This window comes from Hylaeus volcanicus, chromosome 3 (genome assembly GCF_026283585.1).
Source record: "Hylaeus volcanicus isolate JK05 chromosome 3, UHH_iyHylVolc1.0_haploid, whole genome shotgun sequence".
In the NCBI taxonomy this organism is placed as follows: Eukaryota; Metazoa; Arthropoda; class Insecta; order Hymenoptera; family Colletidae; genus Hylaeus; species Hylaeus volcanicus.
The window spans coordinates 16879046-16885672 of record NC_071978.1 but is presented as its reverse complement, the minus strand read 5'-3'; the positions used below and the strand labels follow the sequence as shown (position 1 = coordinate 16885672).

Sequence of the window (6627 nt, the reverse complement as noted above, 5' to 3'; positions counted from 1 at the left end):
TTCTCACATACCTATAATTTTATGGCAATCGTAGGTAATTACACGAATAGCGTGGAGCGCGTTCAAATAGATTTTCCTATTCAACGTCTTGATATTATTAAAAATTTGATAAAACGACAGCTATTAATTATTTCCTGTAGTGCATGTTCTTTCTACGGCAATATTCCACATTCATAGTAATAATAATGAACAGTGTAGAAAATGTTTACAAGTGGCCTGATCATTTTTGGAATCTTCTACTCTTTTGCTGTATAGCTTTATTAATGCTTTTATTTAGTATTTGAGATTCAATACATTTTCAATCAGAAAGAGATTGTTCTTTTTGATCCATCGTTATTTTAAATCGTTACTTTAATTTGCATTTGATGTGGAATTTTCGCACAACAATTAAATAAAAATTAAAATAAACGAATAATTAATATAAATAAATCAATTTTTTCGCTTAAATGCATAGTCCAATATTTCTTACTGAGATTAATTCATAGTTAATGGTTGCCTTGAACTTAGAGAATCGATACATTTATTTTCCTCTTTGTATCATATTCTTTATGTTCAATCTGTTATCCTAAATTTAATGAATTGTGGACGAACAATCATTAACAATGAATTAATTTTTGTAATTAATGTTAGACTTTATATTACTGTGAAGTAACTATTAATATTTATTCATTTATTTGAATTGTTTTAGTTGGATATGCACTTATACGATTTCCTTGAATTAGTAATTTCGGTAATTAATTAAAAAATTATTAAATTTATTGTTCATCCTATACTGTGTTGTTTATATTTAATTTTATATCATGATTAAATACAAAATTAATCATTCTCTCTCGTTCTATCAACAAAATTGCAAACTGAAAAGTCTAATGTTAAAGAACTCTTTCTTTGCTAAGAAACCAATATGTGAATAAAAATTGTTACATAAGAATCATCACAATTAACCAGTTCTGATTCTGATCAACCCCGAAGCGGATCCATCTCGGGTGCCGATCATCCGAGCATCGTAGCAGCATTCAGTTGATACGTTCCACTTGATACAGCGTGTGTTTCCTTTTATAATCGTTGACTGGCCTATAAATAGTGAAAATTGCTGTAATTATGGGGAAGGAGATAACGTAAGGTGAGGTCGGCGCCAGGGGCGACTTTGTGATTCACAAAGTAAATTGCTCGATTATTGCAATATTCGAAGACTTTCAAAAAAGTCTATTCGAATTTCCGCACTTAATCGCGGATAATTGTATTAGCAAAGTAATTTGACAAAGATATTGAGAACACTTATCGCTTGGACGAGTGTTTTAATAACTTCATACTGCTTTCGTATCCTGTGAAAAGAAACTATACCTCTTTCAAAAACATTGTCAAATATATCATTCACCTTACATACCAAAATAATATTTCCTTTTTCTTGCAGAAGGTATAGACACAGAAAGCATTAATTACTGTTTTTCTTTTATTAAACAAGGACTACAATTTGTAAACAAAATTCGAATAAATATTTATTATCAGTGCTAGATATTCTTAAATACTTGTTTTTTTTTTATTGCCGCACTGAACACGAAACGCAAGTATGATTTAATTGCTAACATGGAGTGTCAACTACTAAAATTTGTTTCATAATTTGTTCAGTAGTTGACAGACCTGGTATATTCTAAAAAAATAATTAAAATATAAAATTCTATACAATACATATTCCTAAGTAGTAATTCTTTCATGATCAGAAGTCAATTAAATAAAAAAGAATTAAAATTCAGTTGATTATAATTAGAAGAATCAGCATCATAATTACTTCCATGAGAATTTAACGTAATTCATGCATGACGATGGCATCCAATAACAAATGCAGTGTTAACTATTGAAACGACGGTCGTCTAACAATTTTCATTATTAATTTATACTACAGATGGCATTACCTTCGAGTCGCTTTTGATTTTAACAGCACTACTATTATATTTTTACTTACTTAAGAAGATTTTAGATAGAGTCAACTACTAATACTCCTCCCTGCTATCGTAAGATACGCGTTCCAGATAAGGTTCAAATCACATCCTGTGTCTCTATAAATGTTGTGAGAATATTTTGATTTCCAAATATTCCCAATATTTTCTGTCATTCGAACCTTGTAAGAGCCAGCTACAAATTTTATCCAAAGCACTCGGATTACACTCAGAAGCATCAGTTAAACTCATTTATGAAAAACAGAACCATAAATACCTCAAATATTTCTTATCCCAGTAGCACAGGTTTCACAGAACACCCCGCAGACGATCTGCGCGAAAGTTGACGAGAGCTCCACTCTCGGAGGACGTATCCATTGGCATCCGTAGCTCGCTATCAGATCCCATCGATCGATTCTGATCGTTACTCGGATCCAGGCTTATCCTAGAATTAACAACTCTCGCTGGTAATCACGTTATTCCGGCAGGGTGTGATTTAATACAGACGTTAACGCGAAATGCTCACGGACTCTGATCGTCAGCCACTCGGTAGGATATATAATCAGAAACAATTAACCGCGGCAACTCGTGTACAATAAGCGGGGGGGGAGGGGAGGAGGGGATCGGGAACACGTCAAACGGTTCCGCCAACTCGTTCGTACGCTGGTCATTCAAAGTGACAGATCATTTAACAATGTCCGTAGCCGTCGCATAAAAATCAATTAAAACAGCGTGACACGCGGTAGGGGCCGGATAAACAAGATTGTTCGCTGGTAATGCAAGATCCCTGGACACGCGTAATTATACGGATGATAATGGACCCACGTGTTTGACGAGCTTCGGCTGGAATAGCGAACGGACAGGTATCGACTGGCGGCGAAAGAAAGAGAGAGAAGCATCGAGGACGTGGACGTTTTTCATCGATCGATCCAACGTTCCAGCTCCGATCGATCAGAGCCCCCGGAAGGAATTTTTCATGCCGATACGAAATTACGATAGCGAGCTGCTGGACGTTCTGTTAAGTCGATTAATATCGGCCTGGCACGGCCTGGCTGCGTGACTGAAATGAAACGCCAACGGGGCCGCGTGGTCGCGTGAATTCGCGTCCTCGGTGACGAAAGGGAAGCCCTTTATCGTTCAACGAGGGAATTCCAGCTAAGTGTCGATGCTTAAATTGCAAAATGATCACAGGGAAGCAAAAGTGGAACCGATCACGCCGATGGTTTCGTAAAACATACAAGGCGTCGATATCGCGCAAACGATGGCTTGTGATCGTGATAGAAGGTAGAGATCATGCCGACGACAGAAAAAAGCTGTCAGCTCCTTTTTGCCAAGGATCACGCCGTGACGAAGGATGTGGGAAAGTAAGCGGTGTCTGGTCGCGTGCAAGGTTCATTCCACCAACGCTTTCGGAGTTGTTTGGTATGAATCGAAACTTTGATGGGTCCTCGTCTTATTGTTGAAGTAGTAAAAATATTTGTTCACCATTCTTATAAAAATTCTTATTTTTGTAGTATTCATGGCTTCTGCATGATTTCCGCGTCTGATTACAGTTTATTGCTGATGTTTCGCAAACTTTACAGTCTGTATCATAGGTACTACATAGGTAGCTCCGATACTGTATGTAACACGTAGAAAATGAAAATACTAGGCTGTTTATTTTAGGTGTAACGGGGGATTCTCAAGTATAGTGTAATGACAAGCATCACTATTTTATTTAAAAAGTATAAACAATATTTATTTTATCATTACTCAATATATGCGTGATAAACGCCAGCAATCAGATCTTCCATTAAATGAATAGTTTTCGAAGAAAAAAAATTGTTGAATATAGCTATGATTTTTACACGTCGAAGATGGCTTCCCCCCTTAATTCGAAATTCGGTATCTTTATTTAAGGGGTTAGGTCTAGTCAGCAGCGTGAAAAACTAGATACTCTTAATAATGTTTTTTACAGTATTTTAATATATTTTATAAAACAAATAACACGGAAGTCATTATACAATGTTTTAACTTTATTCGAGAAAAATTTCAATATAAAATATTTATTGTAGACAAAGTTAGTGCCATATTTGTTAAACCCTGTTCCACAAGTAGTGCTTTGCGGTGACCATCGTAACATTTTACTAGATCATCTAAAATCAATCTAACAAACATAAATCAGTAGTTCAATAGTTAATCTATTAATTAATCGTATCCCTTTCTTTTTTTTTTAAATTAACAAAATGGCGGCCTCTGATCATTTACTTACGTATTTTCAAGGTAAAATGCACATGTTTATTGTTTATAAAAATTGAACTTTTCTTCAAAATGAAAAATCTTTCGATCAATAACTAGTTTTTTGTACCTAGAATAAAGTATATGATTTTCATTAAAATCCGTCAAGTGGTTTTTGAATTAGATTGGTCACCAACTATGAAAACCTAGTTTCGAGAAAAACAGGTTTAAAATTTTTACACATACTAGTAGTCCCCTTCAGTTACCTGTTATCAAGTCAGAGAGCCCTTTAGTAATTTTAGGATATTTCGAAAACTATTCAGCGGATTAACTTGAAATTTGAGAAGTATATTTTCAAGCTATCATACTCCAAGAAAATGGAAGAAAAAAAATCAATTTTTTAAAAATCCTGACTAGACCTAACCCCTTAAACAAAGATTCTACTCATCTCTGTTCGTGATACGACGAACTTTATGAACGCTACGGGTGACAGCAACCGGTAAGTGGAGAATGCAAATCTTTACAAATAACACCTGCGGTGTTAAAAATACCCCGAGATCAGCCAGGCACGCAATTCTCTGAAACGTTTCGCACACGTATGCAGCACATGAACAAAGGAGCCTGGAAGGGGTTGGGTGCCCCGAGCCCGACCGGATTTTGTGATTGCAATTAATGCCGCGCGGTCGCTCATTAATCGCCCTTATAATAGCCCTCTGTTTAGCGCTAACTGGTCGCGCGAACCGCGCAAAGCGTGCTTCCGCAAAAAACCTGAAAGCCGTCGAGGACATTAATTAGTCGGGCACCCGCGGGCTCCGACATGGAACGATAAATTAGAAATCTCCTTTGATCCGAAACACCGATAATAATCGGCTACCGAAGCTACTTTGTCGCTTATGAAACGCTCCGTGAATTATCCCCGACTTCTTGTCGCTGTGCTATTCGAGGCAAGCGGTTTCAACTACGCCCGATGAAGTCGTTACGGTGACTATGGTACGGGAAAATGTCAGTGACAACGTCGATCGATATCTGTCATGAAAGAGATATTTAGATTTTAATTAGGGTCTATTTTAGGTTGCTATCTTGAAGTATTGCTTCAATGACAGTCATTAATAGTTTTGTTTTTTCAAAAAGAGTTTATTCCGATTATTTTTGGAGCAATTGGAGTGTATATTACACTCTACCAGATTGTAAGTAAGAAATACCATTTCATTTAAAAAAAAAAACAGAATTGATCTGCATGTCTCCTTGACGCCTCCACCTACAGAAAAAATGGTAATACCATATTATGAGCTCCCCCATATCAAGTAAGTTTGGTCTAATGCATTTTCTTCTATCTTCAAAAACAAACGAGTTCTTTAGGTGACCTGTTTAAAATGCCCCACCCTGTATAGTGAATCCTGTCTAAATACCGCTGGCTCGGGTATGGATAATGTCACTTATTGTTAGAAGAGAAAGTTGCAATTTAATTGGTGAAGCTATGAAGTCATCGACTCCAATTTCTAAAGTGTGATGCCCAATAAGACAAATACCTACAGATCAATTGAAATGAGTGTATTTATTATGGTTTATTGTTCGTTGTTATTGTTGTGAGATCATACATAACGATCGATATACATGTTAGGTGTAGAAATTAATTCTGTTGTTTTATATTTAGTCATTTGTAACTCTAATTTAAACAGCTTTTCTTACTCGTCATTTTGTACATTAGAATACTTGCCATGTTAGTTAGTAGTACTAGTCTTCGAAGTCCTCAACCTAATCTCTATTACAATGTATCTGCACATACAATCTGAATCTCAACCTGATGGTCATAACAATGCACCTATACAAACTTTAGTAACCATCAAATTTTACTTGTGATTCTTGTATAATCATTACAATTAGTACATTTGAAATCTGTTAGAAGAAAAATAATAATCAAATTTTTGTCTACCTAACTTTTTATGAGGTTGAATTATCACGTCTCTTAGAGTAAATTTAATGCACTTAAGTATAAGGTACATTTCAATTTTCAATCTTTGCAAAGGATTTTCCAAAATGAGATTCAAAATACCCTTATTTAATAACAACAAATTCGACGATATAAATCTAAACTAGTACACGTTGATTCCACCGGCAGTATATGTAACATGACAAATGTGTAGGTATTATAAGACAGTTTTTGGTGTACCTATTTCGTTGTTTCAATCTAATCTACGTAATATAGTGTTAACAGGCTCAAGCTGCACTCAAGAACTATGATTATTGTGCTAATATGTAATAGTTTTTTAGTTTTCAACAAACGATATCTTTGTTATATTTCATAAACTATGCAGAATGTGAAAGAAATTTCAATTTCAATGAAACATTATTTGTTATTAGAAGTACTATCCAAGACAACAAAAATTTATATAGCAGTCCATTTAAAAGTATGAATCGTCGTGCCCTCTTAGCTTCCTAGAGCATCCAACAATACTCCATACATCACGCGAAAGAG

General features: G+C 35.3%; 1 long non-coding RNA gene across 1 annotated transcript; it reads right to left on the bottom strand.

Moving 5' to 3' along the window:
- Positions 1-947: 947 nt before the first annotated feature.
- LOC128874028 (uncharacterized) lies at positions 948-2339 on the bottom strand. The gene is made up of 3 exons (XR_008456553.1): positions 2212-2339; positions 1961-2130; positions 948-1071 (listed from the first exon to the last, which is right to left on the bottom strand). It is a non-coding gene; the product is annotated as an uncharacterized LOC128874028 (long non-coding RNA).
- Positions 2340-6627: the final 4288 nt, after the last annotated feature.